Source organism: Canis aureus, chromosome 12 (assembly GCF_053574225.1).
Source record: "Canis aureus isolate CA01 chromosome 12, VMU_Caureus_v.1.0, whole genome shotgun sequence".
NCBI lineage: Eukaryota > Metazoa > Chordata > Mammalia > Carnivora > Canidae > Canis > Canis aureus.
Window position 1 is genome coordinate 63,979,858 of NC_135622.1, and position 27,177 is coordinate 64,007,034.

Here is a 27,177-nt window from a genome sequence, read left to right on the forward strand (position 1 = left end):
AAGACATCATGCCATGCAGTCAGCAAACATGGTCTAGCCACGTCGCCCTGTAACGTTTCGTGTCTGGATGATTACACTAACCCCACGTGCGATGCTGAGTTCACTAAGGCATGGCCCTACTCTCAGGACTTTCTGATCTAACAAGGAAGGCAACACAATCACACAAAATAATTGCTATTTGAGGCTGTGTGGACTCAGTGTTGGGGGTAGGAGAGGTACAGAGTGACCTGGGGCCCAACCAATAACTGGTATCCCCCAAACCCAGTTATTGCTTGTTCCAGGCAAGTGGGCCAGAACTGTCATGGGAGAAAGAGGTACCCTCGACCTCACAGAGCACCTCTGGCCGCACTCTGCACCAGGTGGTGGAGCACACAGGGCGGGGGCAGAATGTGGCCAGGCAGCCACGGAGCACACGGCTCGGGGATGATGCCAACAGAAAAATGAACACAGAACACCGGAGCAGGTTGCAATAAGTATGTTGTTCAGGGAGCAAATTGTGGGCTGGGAATGATGCCGATGGCGCATATATTCTCGGTGTGGTAATTTGGAAATCCCTCTCCCAGGATAATGGCAGTTAAGCCAAGGCCTAAGGTGAGGGAGTTGGTGCCAAGAAAACAAAGTGTGGGGAGGGTGTTTCAGGTGGAAGGACTAGCAGAGAGCCTGCAACAGAACTGAGATAGGCTTGCTGAACTGAACCGGGACACCTTCGCTGGAGCTTAGGGGATGCAGGGCAACATGGAACAAAGAGGTGTCAAAAGAAGGGGCCGTGTCATTGGAGAGCCTCGCGATTGTCCCAAGGAGTCTGCCATTTAAGGACAGAGGGAAACCACTGACAGGTTTCAAACGGGACAGCTCCAGGAACCTATTTACATCCTAAGCTTGGTTCCTAAGCAGAGTGTAGGTTTGACCGTCGGGGGCGACCATAGCGAAGGGGCAGCCAGTGCTGCTCTCGGAAGGGGAGGCATGCAGCTTGGACTGATGGCACTGACGAAGGCTCAACGACTTGAGCCGTGCCCGGGAGAGGGAGCCATGAAGGCCTGCTGACACAGGCCACCCAGGGCCAGGGCATAACCAAGGGTGGCTCCCACGTTTCTGACATGGGCAGCGCCGTGGACAGGCTCCCCTACCCATGTGAAGAAGAATTTGGGGATGGAGGCTGTGGGGAGAAGTTAACAGAGTGTATCCAAACGTCTGAATTGTGTTGATGCCAGCAATCTCTTCTGAGCTGGTCTCCCCTTAGGGCTCATAGGACTTTGGAAACCCCTGTGCGGGAACTTAAGAATCACTTAATCCTTCTGTTGTTGCATTTTTAAAATAAGAAGATTTTAATGACTTATCTCCAGTCGCAAAGGTACTTCAGTGAGAGAGCCGAGACCAGACCCAGACCCCCATCCTGTGCATGTTCACCGCTTAGGTTCTGGAAATGCAAGTGTGTTCATCGCCAGAGCAAACCCCTTCCTTACCACCGCCATGTGACTAATCTGAAATGCAAATGGGACACCATGTGGTACCACGGCTTCCTCGGGGGAAACTTCTAAAAAGGGAACATCCAGGGCACAAAGTCACACCACCTGGGACTGTTTGATCACCTTCCAACCATTCTGAATGGAGACGAAAAGCAGGGACAGTGAATCATCCCCTGGGAGGGTCTGTGTAGTGGGTTCCCCCAGCTAAGTCTCATCTCTATTAGGGTATAATGACAAACGCAATTCCTTCAGCAGGATGCAACCCTAGAATTTTTTTAAATGTGAATCCCTGATGTACTCTTTGATATTGAAACCTGAGGTTCTTTCCCTCTTGGTGTCAAAGTGCCTTTGAGGCAGAGGCACGGTGCACATATGGGTGCGGAGCCCTGGAGTCCGGGGCCTGAGGTTGAGCCGCCGCAGAGGGGCCCTTGGAGGGTCCTCCTGCCCCCGTCTCCTCTGGCCACCGTGCCATGGGACCGCAGGAAGTACACTTAATCTCCAGAGAGCTCAGGTTTTCCTAGCGGTTCTGAAATAGGTGATTCACCAGGTCCGGTTTGACTCTGGTCTTGAGGGCCTCTCCCAGGCACATTGCTTCCTGACGTTTGCTTGCTGCTCCACTTCAGTATCATAGCGCCTGTGAAGTCATGAGGACATTGGCCCTCACAAAAGTCCAAGGTGTGCTAGTGCTCACTGAGGCGACATACTAAGTCTTTAAAGTTTTTGGAAAGATATACTTGAATTTCTAAAACTAAAGAGTCATTTTGTTGGAAGTTAGTGGACATGCTGTTTATTAGAGCTAGTGATGAAAGGTACCTAACTTAAGCACCGAAGTCCTACAAATATTTAATACATATCCAAAATATTTAAGAAATAACTATGTCCTCATGATGTGCGATACTGGAAACCAAAGCTCTTATCAGCGTGTAACATGAACTTAACCTGATTTAATTTTGAAAAGTGAAAAACGATTAAACCAAGCACACATAGGCACCAAATTGAGCAGTCATCCCAATAAGAAGTCGAAACAGAGACAGGTCTTAAAATCTGTCAAATAACTAAAACAAAACAGAAAACATGCTACATACTTCCAGGGAGATCTTTCCAAATTAACAAAACTTTCCCCTCAATATACTCCAGAAAAAGCCTGTATTTGTCAGCCCTGCAGAGTTTCTAAGGGCATACGTTCGGCTTTCAAAGACATTCCTAATGAAACTGAAACTAAAATATCTTCAAGACCTGTACTTTTTTAAATTGCAGTTAGGTCAACAGCTTTCACTTGCTCGTTTTGTGAATCTTTAACATCAATAACAGCAGCTGGCAAAATAGCAGACTTTTGTCTTGTGTTTGTGGAATAGAACAACCCATGAGTGAGTGAGCGAAGGGGCTATAGGTAGGAGTTGAATGCTTCTACACAACATACACGTCTGTATAGTCTAAACATGCTCAGTCGTACGTTAGCCAATTGTCCTTGTGCCCGGCCTCCACCAGCTCATAATTTCTGTGGTGAGCCACGGTCTTCCAAGGAAAGAAGTGGTGAACTCAAATTATGAAATGTGCAAATAAACACGCTGAAATGTTAGCTGGCGTGCTTCGGTCACGGTGAGGGTGCATGTGTTTATTTTCACATCATCTCAGACATAAAAATACGTGTCTAGTCAATATATATCGACACACCAACAACTGACAAGTAACAATTTTCTAAATTACATGCATATTCTTCAGTTAGCAATTTTGAAGATAGTGTTAGATTTCTCTTTAATGACATAGGACCTGGATTCTTTTAGGCATACACACGAAAGTCCAATTCAGATCAAACCAAGCATAGAGAGCTATTTCAGTGAAGCTATCACATGTGAGTGCATGCACATGGGCGTGTGTGTGGACACAGACATGTACATGAAACAGGCATGTGTGTGGATCTGGACATGTATGTAGACATGGACATCTGTGTAGACACTGGCATTCATGTGGACACGGGTATGTATATGGACACAGGTGTGTGTAGACATGGGATGTGTGTGTGAGCATGCGTGTAGATAGGCATGCAGGTGGACATGGACATGTGTATAGACACTGACATGTGTGTGGAGACAGGGCATGTGTGTGCACATGGACATGTATGTAGACACTAGTGTGTATGTGAACACAGGTGTATGTGTGGAATGAGGCATGTATGTGGACATATATGCAGATACAGGTGTGTATGTAGATATGGACATGTGTGTGGACATGGATATGTGTGTGGGCACAGACATGTGTGTGCCCATCAGTAATGTCAGTTACTAGTCACGTGAGCCTGAAGTAGGATAGGAGCGACATCCCTGTATAATCATGTGTCCATGCGACTTTCGCTTTGGGGCATACTCAGAATAGCGTCCTTTCCTCTGAGTTATCCAATGCCTAGAAGCTTGGTCTTGAACTCGACAATACTAGTTGGAAAGCACTTCAGGGAGTGTCCATCTGGTGTTCCATTTTACAGATGAGGAAACCGAGGCTCCCAGAGGCTTGTTCAAAAACCCGCTAATCACCCTCCTGTGAGCTTCCCTGACACCCGCCCTCCACTGTCCTGGCTCGGGGGCCCCTCCTCCATGCCCCTTGGATTCAGGTTTGGTTCTGGCCTCGCCCATGAGACCGGGGGATCCTGGAAGGTTTAGGGCTTGGTCCTGTGTCCTCGTAGCTGTCCTGGGCCTGCCCCTCCCCGGGGATTCCCAGTAAAGGGCAGGTAACCAAGGAAAGAAGGTCTCCTTAACCAACCCCAGGTTAGTAGCCACGTCTCCCTACAAGTCTGACCTTCATGTGACAGGAGCGATGTTTGCAGCCGTGATACTCACTTTTTTCACTGGATACCAAGCATGTCTTCTTAAAAAGCAGATCTCTCAGGTGTAGGACAGGATGGAACCTGCCGCTCCAGGGGTGCTGCTGGACCCTCCTTTTCCCCAGCTCCTCACAACTGCACACACTCACAGCCTCCCTTTATATCTGCCAGTTCCCACCCTTCAGAATGACCTGACCTGCGGGGCCAGTCCAGTCGCTTCCATCCTGCCCCCTGACTTTCCATCCTCCCGCTGAGCCAGGAAGCCCACCCTCGTCCTGGCTCCCTGCTCCACTCAGCCCAGAGCCTCAGGGACTCTCGGACTTACTCGTCCGATGGAGCCAACCAGTGCACCAGCTCAGCGCTGGGCAGACCTAAGTGCTCACTCTTACTCTCACAGAGTAAGCTCTGTGTTTACCTGATGAGCACGGCAAGACACAGACAAGTCAGAAGCTCTTTGGCCGGCATCGCAATATTATTAAGAAAGTACATAACCCAGTAAGATGACCCTAAATATGATAGAAATTCAATTCTACAAAATGATGTCATTGGCTAAGAGGAATCATCTGAGCAAAACCAATAATACCACTATTCTGTTCTTTGATTTTTCACATTTGCTCTTTAGAACTAAAAGCAGTTCTAAATTAATCATCGTGGCTGCTGAGTATCCAGACTCTACTCTTTAGGGCCCTTCTGGGCATCGACACCATTTCTAATCCTGAGCATGGTGTGCAAGGCAGGTCTTACCATCCGCATTCACCAGCTCAGGCAGGAAGACTCCGAGGCATCACCGACATGGGGTCCCACCGCTCTGCTCACAGAGAGAAGCTCTGGGTTGGCGCGTTCGAACCGTTTGTTGGTTTTGCCACCTTGAGCCAGCCTCCAGAAGTGCTGGCTGGTTATTACGTGGCATCTGTCCTGCATATTACATTATTTCTTAAGTTGTACTTCTATATATTAATATAATCAACTCAAATTGTGGAGCTACTTTTTGTTATATGGTCCTAACACGCTATCTTACGAGTTGGCTTATTTCACAGACGCCAGTTAGTACGTCCTCCATACAGATACAGGAATGTGCTGTTCGTAGTCATGTGCCGTCTTGCCTTTCACCCGCCAAATTTCCCTTCCAATGACCTTTTGGTAGTTGACTCAGCACAATATAGGACCGTCCCAAAGGATGCATGAGTCCAGGGCAAGTTTAAACCTCTTTAGGCTGCAAAAAGGACATCCTGTTATGTACCCCCAGCATTGCTGGGCTGAACCGAGTGATGCCACGCCAGTTTCCACTCCTGCTGTGGGCCCCCATGGCACAGCTCCGCCCACCTCCCGAGTCGCCAGGGGCACGTGGACACCTGCCTGCCCCACTTGAGTGCCTTGTCCGGTGCTGAGGTGCACGCCCACGGGACATCTCGGACATGGTTGGAGATTTAACTCCCATGCACTCCCCTCCCAGCCCCCGTTGCACTGTCAGCCTGTGTCCTGCGGACAGAGCGGGAGTCAGCGTACATGATGTGGAGATGCTCTGTGCTTCTCCATCTCTCCTGGCCCTTTGCTCTCTCTGCCCTGCTGCTCAGGACTTGACCACTCACACATGGCAAATTCCACTTTCCTGGCTCAGCATTGCCCCACAGAGGCTGACTCTGCCTCTCCTATGATGATAGGGGAGCCGGTCCCCCAAAACCCACCGCTGCTGGCCTTGGGGGTCATCCAGGGCACCGTTCAAGAACATCCTACCAGAAAGCATCCCTGAGGGTGGCTGTGCGCAGGGGCGGTCAACACCACATCCTCCCCAGAGCAGAGGGGCGCGGAGTGCCACCAGCGAGGCCCCCCGTGCCCTTGGGAGCCCAGCGACAGCGGGCACAGTTGATCAGCAGAGGCACCCCGGTGGCCTGGGGATGGGGAGAGAAAACTGACCTGCAGAACCGGCCCCAGAAAGCCAAGAGCTCTGAGCAGCCGCTTTCTCACCAGGGCGTGGAGCTTTCCGGTGGGTGCTGGGGGCGCGCCGCTCAGGACCCCGCAGGCCTAAGGGGCCCTCAGCACGTCCCCTCCGTCTGCTGCCTAAGCACCGGCCCTTTGCCGGCTTCTCGAACCTCCTCCCCACCCCTCAGTGTAGGCAGGCAGCACCCACGACTAGCAGGCCCTGCAGACCCTCCTCAGACCCTGGCCGGGACCTCGGTGGACACAGGCATGACCTAACTTCACACCAGTGGACCTCTGCGAACGTTCACCCAAACTGGCAGGGGACGTGTCCGGTGGGACAGTGAGACCCAGGCCACAATTTCGCTGCAGCGATGAGGCTGGAAATCAAAAGGTAAGAGCACCCAACACGGGGCACAGCCCATCACGCTGCCGGGAAGTGTTTCCTAAAACCAACGAGGGATGAACCAGGATGCAGGCTGCAAGCCGGCTGCTGCTGCTGCTGCTGGAAAGCCCTCGAAGACGCAGGCTCTGTCTGGCTTTCTGTTTCTCGCCGAGGCGCTGCCTGTCTTTACCCTAATCAGGCATGTAATTGATTGTTTTAGGGTTTTGTTTTGCTTCATGTATCTTGTTCTGAATATTGGGCTTGAATATAATTGCCACAGGTCACACTACCTTTTAAAAAAATTTATCTGGTATGCAGGTTTGGGAGCTGAGGGGGGGACAGGAACGCTATATGTAAATGTATGTAAATGAATGCTAATATATGTAAATGAATGCTAATGTCCCACTGCTGCAGCCCCCGGTGAGCCTGTGCCTGTCACATCCTCCCAGGTTAGGGCGCTCGGAGCGGCGCTCCCGCACGCGAGCATCCTCTTTCCCTGTTGAAAACAACCTCACAGCGTGTCTCAGAAGAGCTCAAAACTCCCCCGGACTCTTCCAGCTGACGAGGAAAATCACACTGGTGATCTTCCAAGTTACCCGGGTCTTTTTTATATAAAAGCCCGTCTAGATGTTTCCTCCATGTGCTGGCTTTTACGTAAACACTGCTGCACACTTCCCTGTGTGAAGCGCCGCGCCCAGTAAACAGAAGGCGGCCTCTGGCCTCAGACCTTGCGATTTGGGAAGCAGAGCACGTGCAGGTGGATCCTCCCGTGGGCAGGGCGATGCGTGAATCCGTCCCACTGGGGGATCCACGCCAGGACGTTGAGCATCCGTGACCTGTGCTCGGCTGTGCTCCGCCAAGCCCAGGGTTTCCAGAAGCATCATGGCCCACGACAAGTGACAGCCACCCCGTGGGGACCCCGCGCCCGTCACCCCATTTCACCCAGGCTGGGTGACGAGTGGAAGCTCGTCTACGGAAAGTGTTCAGTTTCCATGCAAGATTTTTAAAGTGACAAATGTCCCTAGTGGAAAACCGCCAAGCTCTCAGGACGGCCGCCGTGCTGGGGGCTGCAGAGGCAGCGGGCGCAGTCATAGGCTCCCTCGTGCAGAGTCGTGGGTGCAGGAAGGTGGGGGCCACGTGGGAGGCGGGAAGGAAGAGCTCCAGACCTTGCACCCACAGAGATCTTGCGGGGAACACAGAGCTACGGGCGGTTCTCTGCGAGGCGGATGGGGGCCGCGGGTGGTCGCTGGCGGGAAGAGCCCGAGTCCAGGCATCACTGGGGGTCGGGGTGGGGAAATGGGGCAGACGCCCGACATTCGGGGGAAGAGCCAATAGAATAACAGGCTTGGAGGTGAAGCTCTACGAGTTGTTTAGTTAGAAAAGTTGGTCTGTGCGGTGGGGAATCGTGGAGCGCCTGGATCTGGGGCAGGGGGGCCCCTCGAAAACCAGAAAGAGGTGTGGGCAGCCCCAGGGGAAGGGCCCCGCGAGCCAGCCCGCAGGGGAAGCGCTCCGGGGCAGGACGCAGGTGCGGTGCGCCAGTATCTAGGCGGTATCAGGATGGAAACCCTCAAAGGTATTTGAAATTGGCGTTTGCTTTGAGGACAGTGTTTCGAAATCAATGTAAAATATCTTCCAGAAGAGAGTGCAAGGTTCCCAGATAGAGGGAAGGCAAGCCGGCATGGGCATCTTCACCCCGAAATCCCGTTTTCACGGAGAGACTTTAAAACCAGGCGCTTCCAGGGTAGGGGGAGCCGCGAACCCCGTCTGGTGTCATCACTGCTTTCCGCATCCCTGCAAAGGAAGAGCTGCCGCGGGAAATGCACCCCATGTTGATTTTAACGTTGGGGCTGGAAGAGGGCCTGACCTGGGTCTGGACGCTTCTCGAGATCACAGACCAGATGGTCAGAGCCTCGGAGAAGGGGGCAGGTCCCCACAGGGCAGATCCCACCCAGCCAGCCCCTCGGTGCTGGTACTCGGTCCTCCCTACGGCCTGAGACAGACAACAGGGCGCCACGCCACGTCCTCACCAGGCAGGCAGGTGCAAAGGCTGGGCTGGCGCGCTGGACCCTCCTTCCCACACCCCCAGGGGGGCAAGCGGCCCCCTCCCCTTGCTGGACAGGCCATCGTACAAGGGCCTGAGCTGGTGAGACACGGGCCAGATCGTCCACACGGGTTCTAGACAGAGTGCAGCCGAGCCCCGCAGCCCTGGGCGGGATCCTTCCTCTCTGGCCAGGCTCCGAGGTGTGCACACCCGCGTGAAGGCCCAACCTGGCCGGGATGCGGGCTCAGCTTCCCTCCGAGGGTGCACAGGCCTGCAGCCCCCAGGGCACCCCGCCAGGCCACAGAAACGCCTGGTGCCCGCCTCGGGCGAGGTGTGAGCCTGTCGGGCCTGCCGTCTGTTCTCCTCACCCGGGACCCTGCCTCGAATCCCGGGCTTGATCCCCGCGTCCTCCCTTCAGATTCCCAAGGACTTACCGTGACGTCGCCACACCTAAACGCTGCCTGGTCCCTCCAAACTGTGGCTTCCGACGGTGGCAACCCTGATTGTCTGGCGGGGCGTGAGGACGGTGAAGGCTGGCGAGCGAGGAAGCGTGAGAGAGAAGAGCGAGAGCGATGCTCTTCCAAACACCCGCCTCTCGCACATCCCACCCCATGTTTCCACAAACAAACGGACAGTTTGACATTTGCCTAAAATGCCGCTGGGCCCGGGGGGCGGGCGGGACCAGGGTGGCGGGCCTCCCCTGCGGCGTGTGGCCATGACCTTTGGCCTCCAGTGCCGTCCAGACGGAGAGCCCCCCAAAGAGGCTGTCACTGGCATTGAAATGAGGCCCAGCCGTGCAGCGAGCAGGACGCCCGGGGGTGGCCGGTGATACATGCCCTCAGCCCCACTGGGTCGGGGTCCCCGAGAGGGACGGACAGGGGAGGTGTGTGCGTTCGCTGGGGCTGCGGAGGCAGCACCGCGGACAGGCGGGGGGCACGGGGGGCACGTGCAGTCCCACTGCACGGACTCTTAGGCCGGGTCCGCAGGATGGAAGCGTCGCCCACGTCAGGCTGTCGGCCGGGCCAATTCCCTCTGAGGCCGAGACGGGGACTCTGCTCCAGCCTCCCGCTGGCTTCTGGGGCTTTGCTGCTGACCTTGGGGTCCTGGGCTTGCAGATGCGTCGCTGATCTCTGCAGAAGGGTCACAGAGCATCCTCCCCGCCTGTGAATCTGGGTCCAAATTCCTCCTTTGTAAGAACAGCAGTCACGTGGGATGCACGCCCCACCCATTCCGTGACGGCCTCATCGGAGCTTATCGGATCTGCAGATAAAGGCCACGTTCTGAAGTCCCACGTGTTAGGGCCTCGGCATGTGAGTGTTTGAGAGACACAGTTCAACCCGTAACAATGAGGCTCGTGGAACACAACCTTTACAGGAATGTTGGTAACACTCCTCTGGCGGAGCAGGACGCTAATCCAACAACCGTCATGGTCGGGGAAGCTGTTTCTTTTCTAAACGGCCGAGAAAATTGCCCCGTCCTGAGTCGTATCAGCAAAACCTGGATGGGCATGACTTCGGATGCACTAACCCCAGGGTTCCCCCGCGGTAGTAATCCTTTAAGATGAAATGTCCCTGTCACTTCGGTCACACGTGGGTGGATGATCATCTTCTATCACATTTAACCAATTTGGCCATGTCAAGCCTGCGGGCTGAAAAATGATATTTTTGGATGGATAAATAAGGACGACAGTTGACCTTATACATCAACATATTTTTTTTTTTTTTTACATCAACATATTATACATCATTCTGACCCCAGAGAAGTTCTAACAGATTCAGGAGAGGAAAAGAAAGATTGAAGTATCTCTCATGTTCCATCACCTTATACCTGGTCAAATTTGTGATTCTTTAAAAAAAAAAAACATTCAAACTTACTGCTACAGAACTCTGAATCTGACAAAGAAAAACTGTTATCCCATAAAATAAAGGGCATTTAAATTTATATGAGGCATTCTTCTTCATAACTGAGAGCTTACACTGTTGGTCCGACCACGCGGACGCGGGACAAGGGCTCTTACCCGTGTGGTGGTAGGAGGATCCCGGGCAGTCCCTGCAAACAGCCTCCCTGGACTTGGAGGGGACGTGTGTGTTATCAGCAGACGTGTGCCGGGGGCTCGTGTGACGCCCCACGTAACATGTTCTGATGTCGTCCGGGTGCGTGCAGCCATCAGGGCTGAAGTGGGCTGGTGAAGCGAGGGGTCTGCAGGGAGGGCTTGGGGGCACAGGCTCGGCCCCGGGGGCGGGGAGCTGGGCCGGGCATGGGGGGCAGGTGGGGCCGCTAGCCCCGGAGCGTCTCTGCGTCCCTAGCGTCCACCCGCAGGGCCCGTCTCTCTGCACACACACGGGGGCTTGGTCCTAGCGGGGCTCCGCGTACCTACGCTGCAGCACCTGCTCCTTGTCCCCTCCAGGTGCTCAGTCTCTGCAGGTCCCGGGTGAGGGGTGACCCAAGAGAGTGCCGTGGTGCCCTCGCTCCCTGCTCGCTGGTTTCCAGAAGACACGTAAGACTGGGCTTGGGGGACCCGTTTAAAAAACATTTGGTTTGGGCAGCCCGGGTGGCTCAGCGGTTTAGCGCCACCTTCAGCCCAGGGCATGATCCTGGTAGACCCGGGATCGAGTCCCACGTCGGGCTCCCTGCACGGAGCCTGCTTCTCCCTCTGCCTGTGTCTCTGCCTCTCTCTCTCTCTCTCTGTTATGAATAAATAAATAATTTTAAAAAAATTTTTTTAAGTATTTGGATGACTTGCCCTCGCCGCTCAAAGCCCTTGGAAGACCTGGCCCTCTCGGAACAAAATGGAGAGCTCGTCTGTGGCAGCGGATCCCGGGAGCCTCTGCCCTCCGCCCACCTTGTCCCTTTACCCTAACCTGTCCCTCGGGGTGCCCGCGCACCTGCCATCTCCCTGGCCTGGGAACGTCCTCACCGCTTGTCACTCAGCCTCTGTGTCTCCCCTCCGGCGGGAACCAAGCCTGCCCTCATGGAGAGAGCCAGAGGCCGGGCGCCTGCAGAGGCCCCTCCCGTGCTGCCCAGGCCCCGCGGCTGCCGGCTCCGTCAGGACACCTGCTTGTCCTTCTTCCTTCCTGTCTGTCCTGGTCCCTGTGTGGGTCCAGCACGGGCAGGGCTCTCCGGACGAGGACGCTCGTGTGGAAGGGCCGCTGCTCTGGGGCAGCCGTGCTCCCTGGGACTGCACGACCAATCCCAACTAAGCGTGAGCGGCTGCGGACCCAGGAGGACCTGGGAGGAAATCCTGGAGAAAGCCCTTTTCCTCGGGCTGGGAAAGGCCCTTCAAGATGCAGCACAAAACATCGAAGCTTTCAAGACCAGACCTGGGGAGAGCTGCCTCGGGTCTGCCCTTGGCCGGGAGCAAAGACAGAAGACCCAAGGCCCACTGGGGTGGAGGGTTTGCAGCGTGTACAGCAGGAAGGGGACGGCGCCCACATGCAGCCCGCGTGACCCGGAGGGTAAAGGGCACCGTCGGTAGAGCCAGAGGAGGAGAGAGGACAGGCCACAGGGGCAGCGCGCTCAGACGCAGGGAGCCCCGAGGCTCGGCTGTCCTGCGGAAGGAAGACTGCTGAGGCAGGCCTGGCACCAGTGCTGGGCAAACACGCACGTTCACATATTTACTGACCATAAACCCATCCGGTCACTTCAAAGGGCAACTGGGTGGCACCTGCTGAAACTGTGAATGTTGAGACACAGGCACGTGCGCAGGAGGAGGAGACAGGCCCAGGTGCCCGCAGGAGCACGTGTGCGTGGTGAGCTCGGGCAGCCATCTGGACTCACACCGAGGCACCGGGGAGTTTCCTAAGCGGAGGGTGGCCGCGCTGTGAAATGATAACCAATTACAAAATCTGAGGTTTAGCTCGTTACCCACACGTGGGAATGTCTCCAACTGTAACGGAACAAAAACGGTTTATAGAAGAATAAGCATTTGTGCTTGAAGTCGCAGTGGTTCTGTCCTTACGCATATTGCGGAGCTAACGGTGCTCCGGCGGAAGGCGCGCGTCCTTCCCACGCGTGTGGTCGGCGGAGCATCACAGCCGCGGCGGCCGAACCAGCCTGGGAGGCGCGCTTGCCCCGGGAAGGGAGGGCGGCCAAGGCTCCAGCCCACAGGTGCTTGGAGGGGACCCAGGGCACCTGGATCTTCACGCTGAGCGTGTATTCCTATCTCGCTGTCCGGCAGTGGACAGGAACCAGGACCCCTGGGCTCAGAGACCGAACCTGTCCTCTTGCCAGGGTGACCTTGGGCATGTTCCTCGGCCTCGCCGAAGTTCCCCAAATTAATTCCGTTGTGTGAGAAATGTAGATAATGAAGTCGGCATCTGACATCGCATTAAAGTTAGTTGTGATTTCTAACCCAGGTCAACACCCATCCTCTGCACCCATCTAATCTACAAAGCAGCTGCTCAGCTCAGGGCCAGCCACTACCCCCCAAGCCAGTGTAGACGTGTTGAAAGCAGGCCCACCCAGGAGGCGTCCCTTATCTGGAGCTCAGATTCCTCCTTTGCAACACAGTGTGGAGGCAGCCTGGGGAAACGCACACGTCTCCCACCTGTGCTCAAACCTCAGGCCCACCACGGGTGTGGGGGGTGGCCTCCGAGCCCAGGGCTAGGTGGATGGGACAGTCCACTTACCAAGGCCCGCTGGGCTCTAGGAGATTCCCCCTCTGGCCTCAATCTTCCTAATTCAGGGGTCGAAGGGCAAATCATTGCTCATTAACTCTGCAGTTTTACAACAGGCACATTTTAATAAAAAGCAGAAGGCAGAAGAGTGCAGATGAGGCGAGCTGCTCCGTAGACCTATGGTGATGGAGGCGTTAGGGCTCTTCTTGTAGGTAAAACCCAAGCTGAGTACCTACCCCGTCCCGAGGCTTCCTGCCCTTCATCGAGGTGTGACTGTCCCCCACCCCAGCCCAGCGGTTACTATGTGACTGGGGACACAGTTCAGTCTACCGTGTGTCTCCAGCCAATGCTCATTCCTCATCAGCGGGGAACGGAGTAGAACACAACACCGATCTCCACAATCATCATTGAATTAGTATTTTTTAAGGGAGTCGGCCTGGTTAATGGGAAGTCTGCTTTTGCCCGCAGAATTTCATGTTTTGGGGCCACGTTGAGAGTCATGGCATCGTCCTCACCTCTTTAGGTCAGGAAAGCAGGGCGATGGTAGAGGCGTCGCTAGAACGTGCACATCCCAAAGTGCCCGCACATCACAGGCCTCTCCACATCGGGGCTTATTTCTTGCTCCTATTGGCCCGTGTCCATCGTTGGCTCATTATACTTAAAATTTCATGACCCAGTGTGTGTTTCAAAAGTGCGTCATAAGGACTTGAGACCCTGCCACCAAGCGTCCATAGCTCCCTGAGCCCCAGGCCCCCGTGCGACATCCAATAACCAACGACCAAGACCAGGGGTCGGGAAGCGGGTCCCCACAGCACAGAGGGCACAGGACCGAGCTCAGGGCCGTTGGGCCACCCAACCAAGGGACTGGCCAGCAGCTCATGAGCCAGGACTCAACTCTGTTGGCAGAAATCAATGGTCTTCCTGTTCATACCAGGGAAGGGACGGGCTGTCCCGCTGCACGTCCCATCCAGTAAGGGTCTCAGCTCTGTCCCAGGTTAGAGCAGGAAACCAGAGTGCACATCCTGGACGGCGGGCCCGCGTCCCTGCTGCGCGGCTTCCCCTGATGGGGGAGGGGGATGGTCTCCCCCAGAGACACCTGCCACCTCCCCCCCTTCCTTCCCCCCTCCTCCTCCTCTTCCCCCTAGCTTCCTCCTCCCCCTCCCTCATCCCTCCTTCCCTGGCCCTGTCTTTCCCTCTCTCCTCTCCTCGTTCCCTTCACCTATCCCACCTTCAGTCAAACGTGAACACAGTGCTCCTTATACACCACAGTGTGTGAGATATTAGTGACACAGTGTGAGACACAGTCTCTAACTTCTTGCAAAGACAAACAATCACCCAAATACATGCAAATGCATAGCTGTGATAAAAGCTAATTTGGGCATATAAAATCGTATTCTTGAAATCTTAAAATGCAATCTAAGAACCCAGAGACACATTTGTAGAAATCTCCCAAAAGACACAGAAAACAGAAAAAAAGAGGTGGAAAAAAATAGAGAAGCGAGGATAGATGGAGTGCGAATGCAGACGAGACAGACACACTCCCCCCACCCCACGCATAGCAAAGGAATATACGCAGAAGGAGATGTTCACAAGGAGGAAGAAAGTTCTCAGGGTCGGTGGGCTCAGGCCCTGTGGGCACCGGACGCTCCGCGGGCCTCCGCGGTCTTGGGGACATGACCTGTCGCAGGAGGACATGCGCATCAGTGAGGGGCACCCCCCAAGGGAGCCTCTGTAGGCCCTGGCCCTGGGCTGGGTGTCAACAGACGCGGGGAGCAGTCCAGGTGGACGCAGGGTGGGGGGGGACCTGCCCTCAAGCCTCCAGGCCCAGGGGCCGAGCTGCGGGAGCGGAGGCGGGTGGCGCCCTGTGGCCCGTGGTGAGCATGGGCTCCCGGCTCCGTCCATCTCTGTCCTCCCAGCCCTCCGTGCGTGCCCTGTGAGCGCACGTCCTTCTAAAGCAAATAAACAGAAATAAAGTAGGTGTGAGACCTTGGTTTCCTGAAGTAAATTTCCCAGAGGGAATTTCTGCCACTAACTCTGAATGTTAAAAAAAAAAAAAGAAAAGAAAAGAAAAAAAAAAAAAAGAAGAGCAGGTTCTAAGAAAAGGGAGGGCTCTGGTGCCAAATCCTGGCTGCGGGCCATCCCTGGGCCGCCCTGCTCCGTGGGTGCAGAGGGCAGGGGGGCGACCTGACCCCGTCCCTGGCTCACCTGCCAGGAGCAGTGAACAGCGTCCTGAGCACAGGAGCCACCTCCCGAGGGGACCCTGAGAATGCCAGCCCATCCCCATCCTTATTTTCCCATTTCTTCTTCTTTTAAAGGGCATTGTCTAACGCGGTTTCATTGTTAATAAGACACAAAACCCGCAGACGAAGATGCTTCGGGTTTATGTGACAACGGCACTAAACGGGAATCTCGGGTTCAGTTTAATTCATGCTCAGAATGAGTTGAATAATAATAGTTAATAGTTTGCTTGTCATTCATTAACATATAATTTAATTGTTGAATTTTTAAATATTATGAGCTATTTATATGTATATTTCTTGATATTACCAACGTTCAGTTGAGTGTTAGCTGTTTGCAAAATGCTTCTTTTATAAGCATAATTTAATAAAAGAATTTATTTTTAATAGGCAGACATCTGCCCATGTCACAGTATTAAAATCAAACGTGTTAATGCATTGTTTTAACTTTCGTTTTAGATTATGTTGTGTTTTTCTCAATTATTAGGGTCTCTCTTTTTATTTATTTATTGTAGTACATTTAATGATGGCCATGGGGTTTCTATTTTACCCAAACATACTGATTTTTCTTTTTCTCTCCCTTCTGTTCTTTCACATTTTTTATTCTTCTTTATACCCCCACCAAAAAAAATTTTTTTTTTGCATATTTAAGATGGGACTGTGTTGATCCTAACTTCCCCCTATCATTTCTTTCATTTTTTGTTGAACTCATGTAGGCCCATCTTTCCCATCTTCCTTTATACTGACTCACTCGAGTCAGGGAGAACGCCGAGAGCAAGCCCTCGGTAAACACCGGTTGAATTCATCAAAGGCGTTCACACGGAGGCAGCCAGGGTTCCCTGCATCCAGCTCTGTTCACAACATCACGGTCATACACAAGCAATTGAGAGTCAGGGGTAGTGCGCAGGGAGATAGGTAAGCGTGATGATGAATGTCGGGGTCGCAATACAGGACCGTCCACCGAGCGCTGGCGGGACGCTAGGGCCCCTCTGTATGTTACCTGATGTAGAGACAGAGAAATCCCGGGAAAAGTGGATCTTGTAAAACGGCGAGCTCAGGGCATGAGGTGGTAACTGGAAATGATTTAGCGAGTCAGCCCGGTTTCAGATCTTTTCACCATTGAACATTTTACTGGGGTCACTCATGTAACCTCACGCAATCTCTTAGAATTGCCCCTGCACACGCCAGACGGCGCGCGGGCCTTCTTGTTTCTAGGTTTCCTTCCTTCTTTCCCTTTCCTTCCTCCCTCCCTCCCTCCCTTCCCTCCCCCCCTTCCTTCTGCAGCTAAGACACAGAAGCAGGTGGAACGGTCCCCGCTCCACAGTCTGGGGCCTGCACCCTGAGACGATGGCGAGCTCCTAGAAAGGTTCAGGGAAATGATTAACCCCCCAGGGGAGGCGGGGAGACGATCTCTTGTCTTAAGTGGCAAAGTTCAAAAGAAAAAGACGACTTTGTCTTCCTAGGAATGTATGATCTTAAGTCTTGTGTGGTCTGTGCCCTTGTGTTCTCGGCACGACACACGTGTGGGTGAAGGCCCTCCGGGGAAAGATGCGGTCTGCCCCGAAAGGATTTCCAGGTCGGTCCCAGGGGCCCCCGGAGGAGGCTGCGGCGGCCGGTGTCCAGGCCCCAGGATGGACTGTGCAGTTCCGAGGGAAAGGGCCCGACTGCACCTGTGACTTCCTTACCTCAACTACCCAGTTGCCTAAATAAATAAATAAATATATTAATTAATTAATTAAAGAATAAAAAATAAAAAATAAAGAAACTACCCAGTTGCCTGCTGTTCCCACCAAGCAAGCTGATAGAATGGTTTACGGCTAGAGGGGTGACGGGCTGCCAGTGTCGGGCTGCTTAACCCACCTGTCACCTGTACCTTGTGCTCCTGCAGGCTGCCTGCGGGGCTTTTGCACCCCAGAACAGGAGTTCTAGAACCTTCTCAGGTCCTTGGAAGGTCTCAGACTGCAGAGCCCACTTTGCTCACAGGGAAGAGTCTACACAGACAGGGCTGGTCCCTCTGCACCCCCTGAGCCGATCGGGGACAGGCCCCACGTCTGCAAGAACCCCTGTCCACGGATAGGACAGACGATCCTCAGTCCCAGGGCAGCCCAAGGGTTGCGCCCGCCACCGCCTCTCCTCACGAGCTAGTGAAATCCCGGCGCTTGACACTGTGGTTCCTATTTTGCAGATGGAGAAATGGAGGCACAGAGAAATTAAGTGACTTCGCCTCAGTCCAAGCTGGGGAGGACCAGAAGGAGAACGTAGAGGGACCCCGACTCCGGGCCTGTGTCCTGCCCGCGGAGCCACGCTGCCTCCCTTCCTAGGAGAGAAGACGCCCCGCAAGGTACAGCGTGGCCTCTTCCCCTGGGTGGGGTGCAGTCCCCAGGGGGCGGGGCGGCCCATCCACACTGTATGAACCCGCCCGGGGTGGGGTGCGGTCCCCACTGGGCGGGTTGGCCCCCGTCCACACTGCGTGGACCCACCCGGAGTGGTACATGGTCAGTGTGAAGAGCTGACCTGGGTCAGGGGGTTAGACATGGCCTAGACCCGCGGTTAGTACAACGTCCGCCTTCCAGGACCGCAGCTCTCACCCTGCTCTGCGCCCTCTTCCTTCTGTCCGTCCGGCTGCGGAGGGTGTGTGTCTGCCCTGCCCCTGCCCGGCCCCTCCCCTCCCCTCCTCGCCTCTCCTCCCACTCCCCCAACCCCGCCGCACCTTCCCCCTGCCAGCACAGCCCCACCCTCTCCTGAGACTGGAAACGACACTGTCTTCAAGCCCCAGAAGCTCTTTCCTGGGCCCATCGCCGTCCTTGGGCCACCCTGGGACCGTCCACCCCGTCCCTCGCCGCTGTCCCCTGTGCGGTCCGCAGCCTGCCGGCCCACGTCCCCCAAACTCCTGAGATGCCACGCTGACCTCAGGGGCGCCCCTCAGACAGCGTGGGGGTGGCAGGGGCCTCCAGCACCAAGCAGGCCCACCCCCAGCCAGGCTGGGTCGCCCACGCTCCACCACTTCCCCTCAGGGTCGGGGTTGAGGTCGGGACTTGGGGCTCCTCCTCCAAACCCTGTGGTCACAAGTGAGCACACCTTCCAACCCCACATGCTCTTCTAGAACTTTCTCCTCTTGCTTTCTGCCACATGCTGTTTCTGTGGGTCCCCTTCCCATCCCCGGATGGTCCTGCCATCTTCCTCTGTCACCGCGTGGGACCCCACGCGTGCCCTCTGAGGGCCCCTAGATGTGCATGTGGGTCTCCCCTTGACGAGGGATCCTGACGTGTGCACAGGTGTCCCTGGTGACCTCCTCGTGAGGGCAGCCAGCAGGGCAGCAGCCACACCGCCCGAGGCCTCGGGACCCACGTGCAGAGTGCGCGCCCCACACTCCCGTTCTCCCGGCCTCCAGTGGCAGTGCGCCCGCCCGCTGGCCCGTGAAGGGCGTGGGGACACTGTCCCCTGTGAGTCCTCCCTAAGAAACTGAGGCTCACAGCCAGATAGACACAGTGAGAGGGAAAGGCTACACCTCATTTTCAAGATCCCACACCAGCCCCTCCTCCCTGAAATTCGTGAGCATCTCCCGCTGAGTAATTTCTGAACGTTTTCTGGGGACTGTGTGGCTCATCCTCCCGGGACACAAGTGCACCCTGCACACACACATAAGCTTCTCTAACTCTCCTCTTCTTTATTCTTGTAGTTTATTGTTCTCAACTTAAAAAAAACAAGTTAAAAAAAATTTAAGAAAACTGGATTTTAAAAGCAGAAATTTCCAGCTATCCAAGAAACAAGTCACAGGGACGAGAGGCACAGTGTAGGGGATCTCAGGGAAAGGACCGTAGCGTCGCGCGGCGACAGACGGGGCCGCGTGCTGGTCGAGCCTCGTAACGGGCCCAAGCGTCGGGTGGCTGCGTGCACCTGACGCTCGCATGCCTTGCATGTCAAGTATACTTCAATCTAGGAAGAAAAACTGGATTACGAAGTTCTAAACTAGAAAACCGCTAGGATAATCTGAAATACTTACACAAATGGGCAGTTCTATTAATATTTCTCTAGGTCAAAAATATTTGGATCTTCAAATCTTATTTTTTGTACCACTTCATCGAAATTTAGGTCAGGGAGACGTGAAGGTGGGAAATGCTGAATATATACATCAAATATAGTCTCAGGGCAGATGCGGATCTGCTTAGATGAGTACAGCGCCTTATATACTACTTATTAAAAGCTGTTCTTTGGTCACTTTTGTGGGGTTATTAGAAGTACTCAAAGGACAGGTGCGGCCTCTCATTGCACGGCCACCGGAGGGGTGGAGGTAGCTGGGCAGGTGTTCGCTAGCGTGGCGGCTGGGCTCGCTGGCGGGCTCACCAACCCTGGGCACTAGGACGTGGCACAGACCCCCGCATGAGGCCATCCGCGCCGCTGAGGCTGGGACCCAGCTGCACCCGGAGAGGACCCAGGAGGACGGGGTCCCTGGCGTGAGGGCAGGGAGCCACCATGAAACCGCAACCAAGCGCCAGAGCCCTGCAGCTCTTCCCAGTGACTGGCTGGGTCACCTACCTTGCACGTACGAGGGAAACACCACCAGCAAAGGGGAAGAATGGTGGAGAGAATACTCCCGACAGGTAAGACGGACAGAGATTTGTACCTTCGATGTGCAAGGAGCTATTGCCAAACCTGTGGACGTTTCCAAAATAGGCAAACGGTGAACGTGAGGATTTCCCAAGAGAGAATGCAGGAGGCTCCGGTGAGAAGGCACGGACCTCACCCGTGGACGGGGAGAGGGCGCGAGCGACAGCGAGGCACGTGATTCACTCGGCGGAAACGAGGCCCCTGCGATCCATTGTTGATCAGCGCGTAGACAAATAGGGATGCTCACGCTCGCTGAAAAGTGCATGGATTTGTGCATCTTCCAGAAGTCCTGAAAATATCTGCTCAGAAAACCGTCTTATGGAAATACACACAACGATGTGTGTGATATTTATTGCACTTCTTTTTATAGCGGAATAAAACGATCAAGTGAAATAAAACAACCTCCGTACCCGTTAGTGGGGGAACACACAGGGACGGCTGGATAAATTATAGGACACACATTCTGGGAAACACCGCGCATCCATCCAAAAAACTGAGTTGAACCCACGGGCCTTGGCCTGCAGAGACAGCGGTGACTTTTCGTAAGGGACAGTAGCAACCTACAGAGAGGCTTGCGTGGGGTCAGCTCCGTAAACAGTCGGCGCGCAGAGGGGCAGCGCCCTGGGTGTTCACGATGCTTTAGGAGCAAGAGCGCTGCTCGGGCCGTGCAGTTGGCTGCAGGAAGAAAGCCAGGTGCCCCTCTGCCGCCCACCACACAGCTGACACGTCGCTGCATTTCTTCCCCCATTTCCCGATCCAGTCACGCAGGAGGAACAGGGGAAGAGACAGGCACCGCTGCTCAGACGTGAGGGGGCGTCAGCATCCTGGGTTCTCGAGCCGGGGACTCCGCGGTGGAAATGGTATGATGACATCACAGGCGACAACGTGTCTAGAGGGCCCGGCATCTACGGGGTCATCCCTGCAACTGGGTGAGGGTGTGGACTCGAGCCGCACCAGGCGGCGGGAACCCATGGCGGGGAAACCCGAATGTGATGACCGACTTGACCGAGGATCGGAGATGTGACTTCAGGGCTGGAGACTGAAGGGGCGATCACGTCATTTATTCAGTAAATCGCAGGGAGGCCCAACAGTGGGACGAGGTCGCTCCTCACCAGACCGCACCACCCAACAGAGGAGGACCTCATACCCCAAGACCTGCCAACGACTGGGGGAGAACCGCACGCGAGGCTGAGGAGGAGAGCGGCAAGGGGGACAGACACGGGGACAGGAGGAGGGACGTGGCGTGGGAGCCCCCGTGCTGGGAGGGACGCTGGATGTGGCTCTCGGCCGGATCTGCTGTGAGCCACGGTGCTCTGGAGGCAGCTGGACGCACGCCCGGGCTTACCCGAGGCTGAGACCAGACACCCGCTGTAGCTGGCCACGTCCTCAGGGCTGTGGCCCCGCGACAGAGCCCTCAGAGCCAGGGAGGCCGGGGGGTCTGTGGTCCGGGGGAGGCAAGCAGTGGCATCAAGTGCTTCCCTGAAGGAGAGGCTGTGAGGCTTCGGGGATCCAGGACATGGTCACTGGTGACCACGGAGGCATCACCTGACGGGATGCACACGGCCTGAGAGGTCTCCGTTAGACCTGTTTGGTGGCAAAGAAGGAGAGACATGGCGATCACTAAAGATCCACAGAGTCAACGGGCAGAGGAGACTGGACCTCATGGAAAGCAGAAGGGCCAATGAAAGGGGCAGATGGAACATGCTAGAAGGAAGGGTGCAGCCGGGGACAGACTCACCTCCTGGGGAACTGATGATCCCCAGGACCAGGAGTGGTGAGGGCAGTAGAGTGGACAGTGTGGCCTGGGTCTGGGAATGGGTGTGGAGCCGACCCCAGCGTCCACCCTGTAAGGCCCGGACTTGCCAGTCACCAACCCCCCAGGCTGCCTTCTGGTGGGAGCCAGCGAAGCAGGGGGCACGGGCGGCACAGTGCCTGGCCCGCGGTCAGGGTGTGGGCACGGCCGAAGAGTCCAGGAGGAGACTTGGTTCCGGGAGGCCGTCTGCAGGGGGTCAGCTCAGAGGCAGACGCCAGGCAGGTGTGGGGGACCCCGCCTGTAAGGGACAAACAGGGACGTGGCTCAAGGGCCGTGCTGGCTGTGTGGCCGTCATGATGGGAGCACGGGGCGGCCAGGTGTGCAGCCCGTGCTCGTCCACAGAGCGGCTGTTCTTCCCTATCCTGGGCCCAGCCGCCCGTGGGAGGGACATGGTGGCTGCAGATGGAAGGGACACGGGGCGCCCGGGGTCCTGGGCTCCATCTGAATCGCACACGGCAGCTCCACGGACCTGGTGAGACCTGGCCCTGGACGCTACCGCTCTTGCTTACGTGGGGTTAGTTTCCAGAACACTTGCAAAGCCAGTCTCCTTCGCTCTCCCAGCTTCCCCAGGACACATGTGGGTGCTGTGACCACACATATAATTAAGAGATGGGGGACGCGCCCGGGTGAGCTCCTGTGCAGGGTCACACAGCTGCAGGAGGCGACAGGAGATGCGGGCCGGGGTCCAGCGCCCAGCACCCAGCACCCAGCACCCAGCCATCACCGCCGCCCCGGAGCACCACACGGATGTGTTTGCACTTTGGCACTTGGCCTTGTGTGATGAGTTCTTCTTTGTGCGTCTGCCTTCTCGGTGATTTGCCAATTATTTAAGGGTCTTTAATTTGCCAGAAACTGCATCTATACAGAGAGGCAGCCGGGAACAAAGAGCTGGCGCTCAAAAACTGCTCGCTGGTCTGTAAGTCGTTTGTAAGTCTGTAAACAGCCGCCGCGCAGAGGAGTGAGGGAGCCACCTGTGTGTCCCAGGAGTGCCAGGGGCTGGCCTTCCCCGTGCCGGGCTGCGGCGGCAGAGGGACAGGGGGCCCAGCTAGACCCCCCTTGACCCGGCCACCACCCAGCAGGAAATGGACATTACAGGTGCCCCACGGGTGGGGATGGATGGTTTTCACCGCAGATCACGCTTGCCTGAACAGGCTCCAGCTAAAGTCACTAAAGGGACCCTCCGCCCATCTTTGTGAATAGTCGCTCCCTCCTGAACATTTGTGAGCAGCCCCTTCCTTCATTGGAATATTTTGCTCTAGCAAGTGGTTTGCTGCCTTTTTTTTTTTTTTTACCCCTTTTCTTCGCTCTGCAGAATTTCTTCCCACATTTCCAAGGAAGTTTGCCCAACAGCTGGGTGACTTTTGAGGGACCCATGACACCTTCACTTGGCACAGTGTGGCTGGTATTTACCAAGCAACCATCCTGGGCCAGGTGCCAGGCCATGGACAAGAGACCAGGAGGACGGAGAACCCCATCCACAGGGCTGGGTGTCCCCTGCCAGCCTCTTGGAGCCCCGGGAGCCCCCTGGGGCTGGACCACCTGCCGCCCCGGCCTCCAGGACGGCTGCGTCCTGGAAGACACTGCCCACTGCTGCCCTGCCGCATCTGGGGATGTAGAGGAGACTCGAGCCCTGCTGACCATCGGAGTCACACCCACAGCCACACCCACACCCTTCTTAGGTTCTGTGATATGTGCCTGGACGTGTGGCCCATCTGCAGAGCACACCCGAAGCTGCGCACTGCTGCACAGGTTGCTGTACTCAGAGGCCCATCAAGGGTTGGCACGGGGAAAGGCGGTGATGCAGCACCTGTCACTTGTGAGGCAGCACCCCCCGCCCCCGCATCACAAGTGACAGGTGTGCACAGAACCTGGAAACCTAGACCATCTCTGCTTCCTGGCCCTTCGGGGAAATAGAGGCAGAAGTGCTGCTCAGGCACCGGCGTGTGCCAGGCTCTCCCCGGAATCATCTCCTTTGCGCCCCCGGCAGCCCTGGGAGGCAGCGGACACCTCACAGATGACAGAACCGTGATGCACAGGCTGACCCACCGGTGGCAGGCTTCGTCCTCGAGCCGCCAGCCACCACCCCGCGAGCCACCTGCCCCGAGGCAAGTGTCCCCGGAATGAGCGCGGGACCACGGCCGACACAGGAGGCGCTGCCCTGGCCAGCCACCCGTCTGTGCAGCCGGCAGGTGTCAGGGATGGCCTCCCAGCCCACCTGCCCCGACTGGCCCACCTGCCTGACCGGCCCACCTGTCCCGACTCGGGAGGCCCTGGCCGCGCCCACTCGAGCGGCTAAGAGGTGGTGAGGACTTGAAGACCACCGCACACTTGTTGGCAGGAACCTGCCACAGGGAAAACAAGGAGGAATGGAAGAAAAATTACTCCAAGAAGAATGGAGAGAAAATTGAATTATTACACGTAGAGCGAACGTCCCTGATCTGGAGACGCACCTGGATGCTGGAGACCCGGCACAGGTGGAGGCTCAGTGTCCACCGGCAGCGCAGGCCCCGCCCATGGCACGCAGGCCCCGCCCCGTGGAGGCCCCACCTCACAGCCCACGGAGGCCCCGCCCACAGCCGGTGCAGGTCCCGCCCATGGCACACAGGCCCCGCCCCGTGGAGGCCCCGCCCCATAGCACGTGCAGGCCCCGCCCCATGGAGGCCCCGCCTCACAGCCCACGGAGGCCCCGCCCACAGCACACAGAGGCCCCGCCCACAGCCCGCGGAGGCCCCGCCCCCACAGCCCGCGGAGGCCCCGCCCCATGTAGGCCCCGCCCACAGCCCACGGAGGTCCCGCCCACAGCCCACGGAGGTCCCGCCCCACGGCCCGGCCTAGAGAGCCAGGACCCGAAGCTCCGTCTGGGATCCCTCCGGTTCCTACCACGGCTCCGCCCCGTCCGGGGCCCGGGGCAGAAGCTGCGCGTTGCCTTCCTCAGACTTGGGGCTCCCCGGGGCAGCGAGCGCCAGGCAGGAGCAGGGGCCGGGGGCACACGCACGGGGCACGCAGCCCACCCAGCCCACGGAGAACTGGCACCCAGGCCGGTGGTGGGCCGTGTCACAGCAGGGGACGGGGTGGGGGCGGCGAGGCTGCCACGTGGGACCGCTGCCCTCGCACCCGCCCTGCAGTGTTTGCAGATCCTATTTGTCCAGGAAAATCAGAAATCCAGGTTCGGATCTAAACTTGCACATTTTCAGGTGTTGGCTCCACCGTCCGGCCCTGAGAGCCGAGCAGTTCTGGGGCCAGACGCGGGCTCTCCGGTGTCCCCGGCCTCCTCCGTCCGGGGACAACCCCCTTTCCCCGGGGGCCCAATTGGACCCCCACACTCTCTGAGGTCCCATTGCCCCCCCACACTCCCTGGGGTCTCCAGCGGGTTCCCCACCCTCCCCGGTGTCCCCAGCGGGTGTCCCCATGCTTCCCGGGGTCCCCAGCGGGTCCCCCCATGCTCCCCGAGGTCCCCAGAGCTCCCCCCACGTTCCCTGGGGTCCCCAGCGGCCCCCCACGCTCCCGGGGTCCCCCACAGGTCTCCCCATGCTCCCCAGGGTCCCCAGTGGGCCACTCCATGCTCCCCAGGGTTCCCATTGGCACCCCCACGCTCCCCGGGGTCCCCATTGGCCCCCCACGCTCCCTGGGGTCCCCATTGCCTCCCCAATGCTCCCCGGGGTCCCTAGTGCCCCCCACACGCTCACCAGAGTCCCCAGTGGAACCCCCCACGCTCCCTGGGGCCCCCAGCAGGCCCCTCCATGCTCCCTAGGGTCCCCATTGGCCCCCACATGCTCCTCAGGGTCCCCAACAGGCTCCTCCACACTCCCCGGGGTCCCCATTGGCCTCCCACACTCCTCGGGGTCCTCACTGACCCCCCCCCCACGCTCCCCAGGGTCCCCAGCATCCCCTACATGCTCCCTGGGTCCCCAGCAGGCCGCCAACCCTCCCCAGTACCCCTAGTGCCCCCCCCAAACTCCCCAGGGTCCCCAGCTCTCCCTCTGCACTCCCGGAGTCCCCAGTGGGAGGGGCCACGCTCCCCAGGGTCCCCATTGCCCCCCCCACGCTTCCCGGGGTCCCCAGTGCCCCCCTCCGCGCTCTCTGGGGTCCCCAGCGCTCCACACAGCAGCCTCCAGGTGACCTGGGGGGCGCACCCCCTGCCAGCCCTGTGTCTCTGCTCCCAGAGCCCCCCTTGTGCAACCATGAAAAAAACTGGGAAGCAGAATCTGTGGATATAAAATCGCGGAGCGGGAGCGAAATCAAACAAGTTATTCTGAAAAAAGGCTCCGCCTTTACCTCCCTGGAGTCACCTTGAAGCCTTTGAAATTCAAGTTTGGTTTCAAATGTTCCAGCGGAACCTGCCGCCTGTGGTTGTGGCGGAGCATCCTGGGGGCCAAGGCCACCCAGGGCTCCTGACACCTGGCCCCCACCCCCCGAGCTTGCGGAAGCCTTCCGGGAGCAGCCAGCTTCCTGCCCCCAAGGAGTCCAGGGAGCGCAGAGCCCCGTGGCCGATTCCACCCCTCCCTGCAGCCTGGTGACACCCGTGGACGAGGCCCCACCATCAGGGCCCCCGCCTGCTCGCTCGCCTCCTGCCTGCGTGGGGTGGGGGTGGGGGCCAGGTATTTCTCTGCAGCTCTTTATTTGCATCCCGGAAGTTTTAAAACTGTGATCAAATTATTAACGAACAGTCGTTAAAGGACAGAGCTGACCGGGCGCAGCTCGAGCTCCCTGAGATGCCAGCCTTCATCCGTTACTTCGCCCCTTTTACCGAAACGCACGGGTGGCCGCTGGAAACGTGCGGCAGCCTCTGCCCCGGGTCTGCGTGGCTCCAGGATAAGATCTCCTCTTTCTCGTCAATCTCCTCTACGTTCTGGGGGTGGGACGTCATTGGGCTGTCGTGTCCCCCCCACACATGGGCAGACCGCGGGGCGAGGGCGGCGGTCTACCTGGGGTGCTCAGCGGTCAGCCCAGGGCCTCCTGTGCAGGTGCCTTCGTTGGCGGCAGGCCCCGCACCTGCTCTCAGAATCACTGTGTCAGGATGACACGTTTCCCCTCCAGGGCTCCTGGGTCGGGACTGTCGCCGCCGTCACGGCGATGATTGCTAGTTGCTTAGGATTTTGCTTAGGATTTGTTACTTTGATTTTTTTATTGTTTTTAAAGCTCTCTTTCTTTACGTTAGAGAGAGAGGAGAGCGAGCGAGCTGGGGAGGGGCAGAGGGAGAGGGAGAGACTACAGGAAGCAGACTCCACGCTGAGCACGGTCGTGACCCTGAGGTCAGGACCTGAGCCAAAACCCACAGT

At 56.9% G+C, this 27,177-nt stretch overlaps 1 protein-coding gene across 29 annotated transcripts in view; it reads left to right on the forward strand.

The window, feature by feature from the left end:
• Window positions 1-27,177, forward strand: part of MYT1L (myelin transcription factor 1 like) — a 404,915-nt gene that overhangs the window by 235,114 nt on the left and 142,624 nt on the right. For all 29 annotated transcript variants that reach the window (XM_077844293.1, XM_077844273.1, XM_077844291.1 and 26 more), the window contains one exon: window positions 17,663-17,818. The gene's annotated coding sequence lies outside the window, so the exon portion shown is untranslated. The remainder of the gene's footprint in view (window positions 1-17,662; window positions 17,819-27,177) is intronic.